The sequence below is a fragment of the Schistocerca nitens genome, unplaced genomic scaffold, assembly GCF_023898315.1.
Source record: "Schistocerca nitens isolate TAMUIC-IGC-003100 unplaced genomic scaffold, iqSchNite1.1 HiC_scaffold_22, whole genome shotgun sequence".
Taxonomy (NCBI): domain Eukaryota; kingdom Metazoa; phylum Arthropoda; class Insecta; order Orthoptera; family Acrididae; genus Schistocerca; species Schistocerca nitens.
The window spans coordinates 24,108-33,076 of NW_026045576.1; the positions used below are offsets into that span (position 1 = coordinate 24,108).

At 54.2% G+C, this 8,969-nt stretch overlaps 21 non-coding genes across 21 annotated transcripts; 5 read left to right on the top strand and 16 right to left on the bottom strand.

Annotated features, from left to right (window-relative positions):
- Positions 1-20: 20 nt before the first annotated feature.
- On the top strand, positions 21-92 carry Trnag-ucc (transfer RNA glycine (anticodon UCC)). The gene has a single exon. It is a non-coding gene; the product is annotated as a tRNA-Gly (tRNA).
- A 597-nt stretch (positions 93-689) lies between these two features.
- Positions 690-763, bottom strand: Trnai-aau (transfer RNA isoleucine (anticodon AAU)). The gene has a single exon. It is a non-coding gene; the product is annotated as a tRNA-Ile (tRNA).
- Positions 764-961: 198 nt separating this feature from the next.
- Positions 962-1,033, bottom strand: Trnae-uuc (transfer RNA glutamic acid (anticodon UUC)). The gene has a single exon. It is a non-coding gene; the product is annotated as a tRNA-Glu (tRNA).
- Positions 1,034-1,338: 305 nt separating this feature from the next.
- Trnam-cau (transfer RNA methionine (anticodon CAU)) lies at positions 1,339-1,411 on the bottom strand. Its single transcript has one exon. It is a non-coding gene; the product is annotated as a tRNA-Met (tRNA).
- Positions 1,412-1,793: 382 nt separating this feature from the next.
- Positions 1,794-1,864, bottom strand: Trnag-gcc (transfer RNA glycine (anticodon GCC)). Its single transcript has one exon. It is a non-coding gene; the product is annotated as a tRNA-Gly (tRNA).
- Positions 1,865-2,211: 347 nt separating this feature from the next.
- On the top strand, positions 2,212-2,283 carry Trnag-ucc (transfer RNA glycine (anticodon UCC)). The gene has a single exon. It is a non-coding gene; the product is annotated as a tRNA-Gly (tRNA).
- Positions 2,284-2,881: 598 nt separating this feature from the next.
- On the bottom strand, positions 2,882-2,955 carry Trnai-aau (transfer RNA isoleucine (anticodon AAU)). Its single transcript has one exon. It is a non-coding gene; the product is annotated as a tRNA-Ile (tRNA).
- Positions 2,956-3,153: 198 nt separating this feature from the next.
- On the bottom strand, positions 3,154-3,225 carry Trnae-uuc (transfer RNA glutamic acid (anticodon UUC)). The gene has a single exon. It is a non-coding gene; the product is annotated as a tRNA-Glu (tRNA).
- Positions 3,226-3,530: 305 nt separating this feature from the next.
- On the bottom strand, positions 3,531-3,603 carry Trnam-cau (transfer RNA methionine (anticodon CAU)). Its single transcript has one exon. It is a non-coding gene; the product is annotated as a tRNA-Met (tRNA).
- A 381-nt stretch (positions 3,604-3,984) lies between these two features.
- Positions 3,985-4,055, bottom strand: Trnag-gcc (transfer RNA glycine (anticodon GCC)). The gene has a single exon. It is a non-coding gene; the product is annotated as a tRNA-Gly (tRNA).
- Positions 4,056-4,402: 347 nt separating this feature from the next.
- Positions 4,403-4,474, top strand: Trnag-ucc (transfer RNA glycine (anticodon UCC)). Its single transcript has one exon. It is a non-coding gene; the product is annotated as a tRNA-Gly (tRNA).
- A 596-nt stretch (positions 4,475-5,070) lies between these two features.
- Trnai-aau (transfer RNA isoleucine (anticodon AAU)) lies at positions 5,071-5,144 on the bottom strand. Its single transcript has one exon. It is a non-coding gene; the product is annotated as a tRNA-Ile (tRNA).
- Positions 5,145-5,342: 198 nt separating this feature from the next.
- Trnae-uuc (transfer RNA glutamic acid (anticodon UUC)) lies at positions 5,343-5,414 on the bottom strand. The gene has a single exon. It is a non-coding gene; the product is annotated as a tRNA-Glu (tRNA).
- Positions 5,415-5,719: 305 nt separating this feature from the next.
- Trnam-cau (transfer RNA methionine (anticodon CAU)) lies at positions 5,720-5,792 on the bottom strand. The gene has a single exon. It is a non-coding gene; the product is annotated as a tRNA-Met (tRNA).
- A 382-nt stretch (positions 5,793-6,174) lies between these two features.
- Positions 6,175-6,245, bottom strand: Trnag-gcc (transfer RNA glycine (anticodon GCC)). Its single transcript has one exon. It is a non-coding gene; the product is annotated as a tRNA-Gly (tRNA).
- A 347-nt stretch (positions 6,246-6,592) lies between these two features.
- Positions 6,593-6,664, top strand: Trnag-ucc (transfer RNA glycine (anticodon UCC)). Its single transcript has one exon. It is a non-coding gene; the product is annotated as a tRNA-Gly (tRNA).
- A 597-nt stretch (positions 6,665-7,261) lies between these two features.
- On the bottom strand, positions 7,262-7,335 carry Trnai-aau (transfer RNA isoleucine (anticodon AAU)). The gene has a single exon. It is a non-coding gene; the product is annotated as a tRNA-Ile (tRNA).
- A 198-nt stretch (positions 7,336-7,533) lies between these two features.
- Trnae-uuc (transfer RNA glutamic acid (anticodon UUC)) lies at positions 7,534-7,605 on the bottom strand. Its single transcript has one exon. It is a non-coding gene; the product is annotated as a tRNA-Glu (tRNA).
- Positions 7,606-7,910: 305 nt separating this feature from the next.
- Trnam-cau (transfer RNA methionine (anticodon CAU)) lies at positions 7,911-7,983 on the bottom strand. Its single transcript has one exon. It is a non-coding gene; the product is annotated as a tRNA-Met (tRNA).
- Positions 7,984-8,365: 382 nt separating this feature from the next.
- Trnag-gcc (transfer RNA glycine (anticodon GCC)) lies at positions 8,366-8,436 on the bottom strand. Its single transcript has one exon. It is a non-coding gene; the product is annotated as a tRNA-Gly (tRNA).
- A 347-nt stretch (positions 8,437-8,783) lies between these two features.
- Trnag-ucc (transfer RNA glycine (anticodon UCC)) lies at positions 8,784-8,855 on the top strand. Its single transcript has one exon. It is a non-coding gene; the product is annotated as a tRNA-Gly (tRNA).
- Positions 8,856-8,969: the final 114 nt, after the last annotated feature.

The window sequence follows — 8,969 nt, forward strand, 5'->3', positions numbered from 1 at the left end:
GCGTCGGGGCGCTTCCTTGTGCGGTGGTGGTGTAATGGTCAGCATAGTTGCCTTCCAAGCAGTTGATCCGGGTTCGATTCCCGGCCACCGCAACAGGCTTTTTAATTTCGCGTATGAGTACTTTCGCCACGCGCCCTTAAATTAATGTTTTTTTCCCCCTTCTTACTCGCTGCAGACCAGCCTATAGTGTGTCTCGACTTGTCTCGACTTTGCTCAGCTGACGCGAGAGCTGACGCTCTCAAATCGGCCTATATCAAAACGACAAGCACGAGAAACGACTGAGAGAGGTAAGGAGAGGCGAGGCGATGGGCACACAGCACTCCCCCATCCTTTCACGGTGGCGTGTCCATGACCGAATCGGGTTGTAGCTCCGAAAACAAAGGAGAAAGAAAAAATAGGAAGTAAAACTGCCAACAGTACCCTGTGTCCCCATGCGCTCACCCGCCCAAGTACTGACAAGGGCCAAAGTTGTTACAAATCGGCAATCGGACATTTTCTTTCATCTTGTCTTTATCGGTTGAGAACCAGTGTATTCAACATATTATGGCCATTGCCGAGTGAATGCTGTAGCGCTTCCCGACAAGTCGGGTTCGGATCCTCCGTCAACTTCCACGCAGGGTGATGATCTTTTGGTCATCACACTCGCCTGCTGAAATCGGCGCTGCCTTTTCGTAGTAGTAAAAGACTAGTGGCCCGTGGGGGGATCGAACCCACGACCTTCGCGTTATTAGCACGACGCTCTAACCAACTGAGCTAACGGGCCTCGGCAGATGCAGTTGCTCAGCCCTGCGCTGGAAACGTATGGCATGAAGCCGTACACCATTTCTATGGTCGTCGGACGTCTGCTTCCCTCGTCTATATTCTGCTGACGGTCACGAAACAGTAGCTATATTGCGAGCAGGACGGGAAACGGCAGCTCGGTCAGCTCAAACTTGTCACGGTTCGTGTGGAAAAAATTCCGTTCCGGTACCGGGAATCGAACCCGGGCCTCCTGGGTGAAAGCCAGGTATCCTAGCCACTAGACCACACCGGATGTGGGGGTGTCTCCGCCGGTTCGGACGGTCGCTTGTCGCATTTCGTGTCGTGTCCCGCGTCGGCGCCCTTCTCTCTTTGCGAGCGTCTTTGCGCATACTGACTGGCAAGGCGCGCACCTCAAACGTCTCAGAGCAATGCTTTTGGCTTCATGCTGTGCTGGGAGAAGAGGGAAAGGGAAGCTGTAAGTAGCAGTAACAGGAAGTAAACATTTTCCCGCTGAAGCGTTGAAACCGTTGTGGATAACAAACAAGAAATAAGTTAGTGCCCTAGCAACAGCATCACCATCAGTCACAGAAAATTAAATGCCCCGGGTGAGGATCGAACTCACGACCTTAAGATTATGAGACTTACGCGCTGCCTACTGCGCTACCGAGGCACGGGTGGAACCGCTTTTCCTGGAAACTGGGTAAGTACCATACCCAATGTTAGACGTAAAGACACTGTACTTCCTGGATAACGTGTTCTGTTGCTAGACGTGCATTGCCGGCCCAGTTGATTGCGGTGTTGCTGCAGCTTTTGCAAACGATAGGCAGCACTCCTTGTCGTTAACGTTCAGTGCGTCGGAGGCACCTGGACATAGCAAATTGTGAGGCCAGGCCGACGCTAGTCTGTAGAACATGATGCGAGCGTCCTAGTGGGGACCCGCGAGTGCTGCGTTCTCGGTTCTTCTCAAGGGAATCCAGCTATACATTCTTGTGGATCGTGCATCTCAAGAGCACAAGCAGCACGGCAGCATTATCGCGGGAACAGCAAAACGATGCATCGGCCGGGAATCGAACCCGGGCCGCCCGCGTGGCAGGCGAGCATTCTACCACTGAACCACCGATGCTCGGGCCAGTAGTAACTTCACGCTGCTTGCCGAGCAGATGTCTCAAGGGAAAGTGGGACTGCCGTCAAGCGCCGTAGCATTCTGTCGAGAAGATGCTGCAGACGCTGAATCCTGCACTGCACTGCTAAAAAATGCCGCCAGAACGCGGTCCTCTGCGTACTCTTGCATCGCCGGCGCCGGCACCGACTCTTGCCAAAGGATGCGAAATGTGCGCGGATACGCCGTCCGAATGCGGCTGGATGTTCTCCCCTAGCCTACCTCGAAATGCGCCTGCCAGGTACGATCACCTTCGGCCGCTGCCGACAGGCGGGAAGCCGACACAGCGCGGCGTCGGGGCGCTTCCTTGTGCGGTGGTGGTGTAATGGTCAGCATAGTTGCCTTCCAAGCAGTTGATCCGGGTTCGATTCCCGGCCACCGCAACAGGCTTTTTAATTTCGCGTATGAGTACTTTCGCCACGCGCCCTTAAATTAATGTTTTTTTTCCCCCTTCTTACTCGCTGCAGACCAGCCTATAGTGTGTCTCGACTTGTCTCGACTTTGCTCAGCTGACGCGAGAGCTGACGCTCTCAAATCGGCCTATATCAAAACGACAAGCACGAGAAACGACTGAGAGAGGTAAGGAGAGGCGAGGCGATGGGCACACAGCACTCCCCCATCCTTTCACGGTGGCGTGTCCATGACCGAATCGGGTTGTAGCTCCGAAAACAAAGGAGAAAGAAAAAATAGGAAGTAAAACTGCCAACAGTACCCTGTGTCCCCATGCGCTCACCCGCCCAAGTACTGACAAGGGCCAAAGTTGTTACAAATCGGCAATCGGACATTTTCTTTCATCTTGTCTTTATCGGTTGAGAACCAGTGTATTCAACATATTATGGCCATTGCCGAGTGAATGCTGTAGCGCTTCCCGACAAGTCGGGTTCGGATCCTCCGTCAACTTCCACGCAGGGTGATGATCTTTTGGTCATCACACTCGCCTGCTGAAATCGGCGCTGCCTTTTCGTAGTAGTAAAAGACTAGTGGCCCGTGGGGGGATCGAACCCACGACCTTCGCGTTATTAGCACGACGCTCTAACCAACTGAGCTAACGGGCCTCGGCAGATGCAGTTGCTCAGCCCTGCGCTGGAAACGTATGGCATGAAGCCGTACACCATTTCTATGGTCGTCGGACGTCTGCTTCCCTCGTCTATATTCTGCTGACGGTCACGAAACAGTAGCTATATTGCGAGCAGGACGGGAAACGGCAGCTCGGTCAGCTCAAACTTGTCACGGTTCGTGTGGAAAAAATTCCGTTCCGGTACCGGGAATCGAACCCGGGCCTCCTGGGTGAAAGCCAGGTATCCTAGCCACTAGACCACACCGGATGTGGGGGTGTCTCCGCCGGTTCGGACGGTCGCTTGTCGCATTTCGTGTCGTGTCCCGCGTCGGCGCCCTTCTCTCTTTGCGAGCGTCTTTGCGCATACTGACTGGCAAGGCGCGCACCTCAAACGTCTCAGAGCAATGCTTTTGGCTTCATGCTGTGCTGGGAGAAGAGGGAAAGGGAAGCTGTAAGTAGCAGTAACAGGAAGTAAACATTTTCCCGCTGAAGCGTTGAAACCGTTGTGGATAACAAACAAGAAATAAGTTAGTGCCCTAGCAACAGCATCACCATCAGTCACAGAAAATTAAATGCCCCGGGTGAGGATCGAACTCACGACCTTAAGATTATGAGACTTACGCGCTGCCTACTGCGCTACCGAGGCACGGGTGGAACCGCTTTTCCTGGAAACTGGGTAAGTACCATACCCAATGTTAGACGTAAAGACACTGTACTTCCTGGATAACGTGTTCTGTTGCTAGACGTGCATTGCCGGCCCAGTTGATTGCGGTGTTGCTGCAGCTTTTGCAAACGATAGGCAGCACTCCTTGTCGTTAACGTTCAGTGCGTCGGAGGCACCTGGACATAGCAAATTGTGAGGCCAGGCCGACGCTAGTCTGTAGAACATGATGCGAGCGTCCTAGTGGGGACCCGCGAGTGCTGCGTTCTCGGTTCTTCTCAAGGGAATCCAGCTATACATTCTTGTGGATCGTGCATCTCAAGAGCACAAGCAGCACGGCAGCATTATCGCGGAACAGCAAAACGATGCATCGGCCGGGAATCGAACCCGGGCCGCCCGCGTGGCAGGCGAGCATTCTACCACTGAACCACCGATGCTCGGGCCAGTAGTAACTTCACGCTGCTTGCCGAGCAGATGTCTCAAGGGAAAGTGGGACTGCCGTCAAGCGCCGTAGCATTCTGTCGAGAAGATGCTGCAGACGCTGAATCCTGCACTGCACTGCTAAAAAATGCCGCCAGAACGCGGTCCTCTGCGTACTCTTGCATCGCCGGCGCCGGCACCGACTCTTGCCAAAGGATGCGAAATGTGCGCGGATACGCCGTCCGAATGCGGCTGGATGTTCTCCCCTAGCCTACCTCGAAATGCGCCTGCCAGGTACGATCACCTTCGGCCGCTGCCGACAGGCGGGAAGCCGACACAGCGCGGCGTCGGGGCGCTTCCTTGTGCGGTGGTGGTGTAATGGTCAGCATAGTTGCCTTCCAAGCAGTTGATCCGGGTTCGATTCCCGGCCACCGCAACAGGCTTTTTAATTTCGCGTATGAGTACTTTCGCCACGCGCCCTTAAATTAATGTTTTTTTCCCCCTTCTTACTCGCTGCAGACCAGCCTATAGTGTGTCTCGACTTGTCTCGACTTTGCTCAGCTGACGCGAGAGCTGACGCTCTCAAATCGGCCTATATCAAAACGACAAGCACGAGAAACGACTGAGAGAGGTAAGGAGAGGCGAGGCGATGGGCACACAGCACTCCCCATCCTTTCACGGTGGCGTGTCCATGACCGAATCGGGTTGTAGCTCCGAAAACAAAGGAGAAAGAAAAAATAGGAAGTAAAACTGCCAACAGTACCCTGTGTCCCCATGCGCTCACCCGCCCAAGTACTGACAAGGGCCAAAGTTGTTACAAATCGGCAATCGGACATTTTCTTTCATCTTGTCTTTATCGGTTGAGAACCAGTGTATTCAACATATTATGGCCATTGCCGAGTGAATGCTGTAGCGCTTCCCGACAAGTCGGGTTCGGATCCTCCGTCAACTTCCACGCAGGGTGATGATCTTTTGGTCATCACACTCGCCTGCTGAAATCGGCGCTGCCTTTTCGTAGTAGTAAAAGACTAGTGGCCCGTGGGGGGATCGAACCCACGACCTTCGCGTTATTAGCACGACGCTCTAACCAACTGAGCTAACGGGCCTCGGCAGATGCAGTTGCTCAGCCCTGCGCTGGAAACGTATGGCATGAAGCCGTACACCATTTCTATGGTCGTCGGACGTCTGCTTCCCTCGTCTATATTCTGCTGACGGTCACGAAACAGTAGCTATATTGCGAGCAGGACGGGAAACGGCAGCTCGGTCAGCTCAAACTTGTCACGGTTCGTGTGGAAAAAATTCCGTTCCGGTACCGGGAATCGAACCCGGGCCTCCTGGGTGAAAGCCAGGTATCCTAGCCACTAGACCACACCGGATGTGGGGGTGTCTCCGCCGGTTCGGACGGTCGCTTGTCGCATTTCGTGTCGTGTCCCGCGTCGGCGCCCTTCTCTCTTTGCGAGCGTCTTTGCGCATACTGACTGGCAAGGCGCGCACCTCAAACGTCTCAGAGCAATGCTTTTGGCTTCATGCTGTGCTGGGAGAAGAGGGAAAGGGAAGCTGTAAGTAGCAGTAACAGGAAGTAAACATTTTCCCGCTGAAGCGTTGAAACCGTTGTGGATAACAAACAAGAAATAAGTTAGTGCCCTAGCAACAGCATCACCATCAGTCACAGAAAATTAAATGCCCCGGGTGAGGATCGAACTCACGACCTTAAGATTATGAGACTTACGCGCTGCCTACTGCGCTACCGAGGCACGGGTGGAACCGCTTTTCCTGGAAACTGGGTAAGTACCATACCCAATGTTAGACGTAAAGACACTGTACTTCCTGGATAACGTGTTCTGTTGCTAGACGTGCATTGCCGGCCCAGTTGATTGCGGTGTTGCTGCAGCTTTTGCAAACGATAGGCAGCACTCCTTGTCGTTAACGTTCAGTGCGTCGGAGGCACCTGGACATAGCAAATTGTGAGGCCAGGCCGACGCTAGTCTGTAGAACATGATGCGAGCGTCCTAGTGGGGACCCGCGAGTGCTGCGTTCTCGGTTCTTCTCAAGGGAATCCAGCTATACATTCTTGTGGATCGTGCATCTCAAGAGCACAAGCAGCACGGCAGCATTATCGCGGGAACAGCAAAACGATGCATCGGCCGGGAATCGAACCCGGGCCGCCCGCGTGGCAGGCGAGCATTCTACCACTGAACCACCGATGCTCGGGCCAGTAGTAACTTCACGCTGCTTGCCGAGCAGATGTCTCAAGGGAAAGTGGGACTGCCGTCAAGCGCCGTAGCATTCTGTCGAGAAGATGCTGCAGACGCTGAATCCTGCACTGCACTGCTAAAAAATGCCGCCAGAACGCGGTCCTCTGCGTACTCTTGCATCGCCGGCGCCGGCACCGACTCTTGCCAAAGGATGCGAAATGTGCGCGGATACGCCGTCCGAATGCGGCTGGATGTTCTCCCCTAGCCTACCTCGAAATGCGCCTGCCAGGTACGATCACCTTCGGCCGCTGCCGACAGGCGGGAAGCCGACACAGCGCGGCGTCGGGGCGCTTCCTTGTGCGGTGGTGGTGTAATGGTCAGCATAGTTGCCTTCCAAGCAGTTGATCCGGGTTCGATTCCCGGCCACCGCAACAGGCTTTTTAATTTCGCGTATGAGTACTTTCGCCACGCGCCCTTAAATTAATGTTTTTTTCCCCCTTCTTACTCGCTGCAGACCAGCCTATAGTGTGTCTCGACTTGTCTCGACTTTGCTCAGCTGACGCGAGAGCTGACGCTCTCAAATCGGCCTATATCAAAACGACAAGCACGAGAAACGACTGAGAGAGGTAAGGAGAGGCGAGGCGATGGGCACACAGCACTCCCCCATCCTTTCACGGTGGCGTGTCCATGACCGAATCGGGTTGTAGCTCCGAAAACAAAGGAGAAAGAAAAAATAGGAAGTAAAACTGCCAACAGTACCCTGTGTCCCCATGCGCTCACCCGCCCAAGTACTGACAAGGGCCAAAGTTGTTACAAATCGGCAATCGGACATTTTCTTTCATCTTGTCTTTATCGGTTGAGAACCAGTGTATTCAACATATTATGGCCATTGCCGAGTGAATGCTGTAGCGCTTCCCGACAAGTCGGGTTCGGATCCTCCGTCAACTTCCACGCAGGGTGATGATCTTTTGGTCATCACACTCGCCTGCTGAAATCGGCGCTGCCTTTTCGTAGTAGTAAAAGACTAGTGGCCCGTGGGGGGATCGAACCCACGACCTTCGCGTTATTAGCACGACGCTCTAACCAACTGAGCTAACGGGCCTCGGCAGATGCAGTTGCTCAGCCCTGCGCTGGAAACGTATGGCATGAAGCCGTACACCATTTCTATGGTCGTCGGACGTCTGCTTCCCTCGTCTATATTCTGCTGACGGTCACGAAACAGTAGCTATATTGCGAGCAGGACGGGAAACGGCAGCTCGGTCAGCTCAAACTTGTCACGGTTCGTGTGGAAAAAATTCCGTTCCGGTACCGGGAATCGAACCCGGGCCTCCTGGGTGAAAGCCAGGTATCCTAGCCACTAGACCACACCGGATGTGGGGGTGTCTCCGCCGGTTCGGACGGTCGCTTGTCGCATTTCGTGTCGTGTCCCGCGTCGGCGCCCTTCTCTCTTTGCGAGCGTCTTTGCGCATACTGACTGGCAAGGCGCGCACCTCAAACGTCTCAGAGCAATGCTTTTGGCTTCATGCTGTGCTGGGAGAAGAGGGAAAGGGAAGCTGTAAGTAGCAGTAACAGGAAGTAAACATTTTCCCGCTGAAGCGTTGAAACCGTTGTGGATAACAAACAAGAAATAAGTTAGTGCCCTAGCAACAGCATCACCATCAGTCACAGAAAATTAAATGCCCCGGGTGAGGATCGAACTCACGACCTTAAGATTATGAGACTTACGCGCTGCCTACTGCGCTACCGAGGCACGGGTGGAACCGCTTTTCCTGGAAACTGGGTAAGTACCATACCCAATGTTAGACGTAAAGACACTGTACTTCCTGGATAACGTGTTCTGTTGCTAGACGTGCATTGCCGGCCCAGTTGATTGCGGTGTTGCTGCAGCTTTTGCAAACGATAGGCAGCACTCCTTGTCGTTAACGTTCAGTGCGTCGGAGGCACCTGGACATAGCAAATTGTGAGGCCAGGCCGACGCTAGTCTGTAGAACATGATGCGAGCGTCCTAGTGGGGACCCGCGAGTGCTGCGTTCTCGGTTCTTCTCAAGGGAATCCAGCTATACATTCTTGTGGATCGTGCATCTCAAGAGCACAAGCAGCACGGCAGCATTATCGCGGGAACAGCAAAACGATGCATCGGCCGGGAATCGAACCCGGGCCGCCCGCGTGGCAGGCGAGCATTCTACCACTGAACCACCGATGCTCGGGCCAGTAGTAACTTCACGCTGCTTGCCGAGCAGATGTCTCAAGGGAAAGTGGGACTGCCGTCAAGCGCCGTAGCATTCTGTCGAGAAGATGCTGCAGACGCTGAATCCTGCACTGCACTGCTAAAAAATGCCGCCAGAACGCGGTCCTCTGCGTACTCTTGCATCGCCGGCGCCGGCACCGACTCTTGCCAAAGGATGCGAAATGTGCGCGGATACGCCGTCCGAATGCGGCTGGATGTTCTCCCCTAGCCTACCTCGAAATGCGCCTGCCAGGTACGATCACCTTCGGCCGCTGCCGACAGGCGGGAAGCCGACACAGCGCGGCGTCGGGGCGCTTCCTTGTGCGGTGGTGGTGTAATGGTCAGCATAGTTGCCTTCCAAGCAGTTGATCCGGGTTCGATTCCCGGCCACCGCAACAGGCTTTTTAATTTCGCGTATGAGTACTTTCGCCACGCGCCCTTAAATTAATGTTTTTTTCCCCCTTCTTACTCGCTGCAGACCAGCCTATAGTGTGTCTCGACTTGTCTCG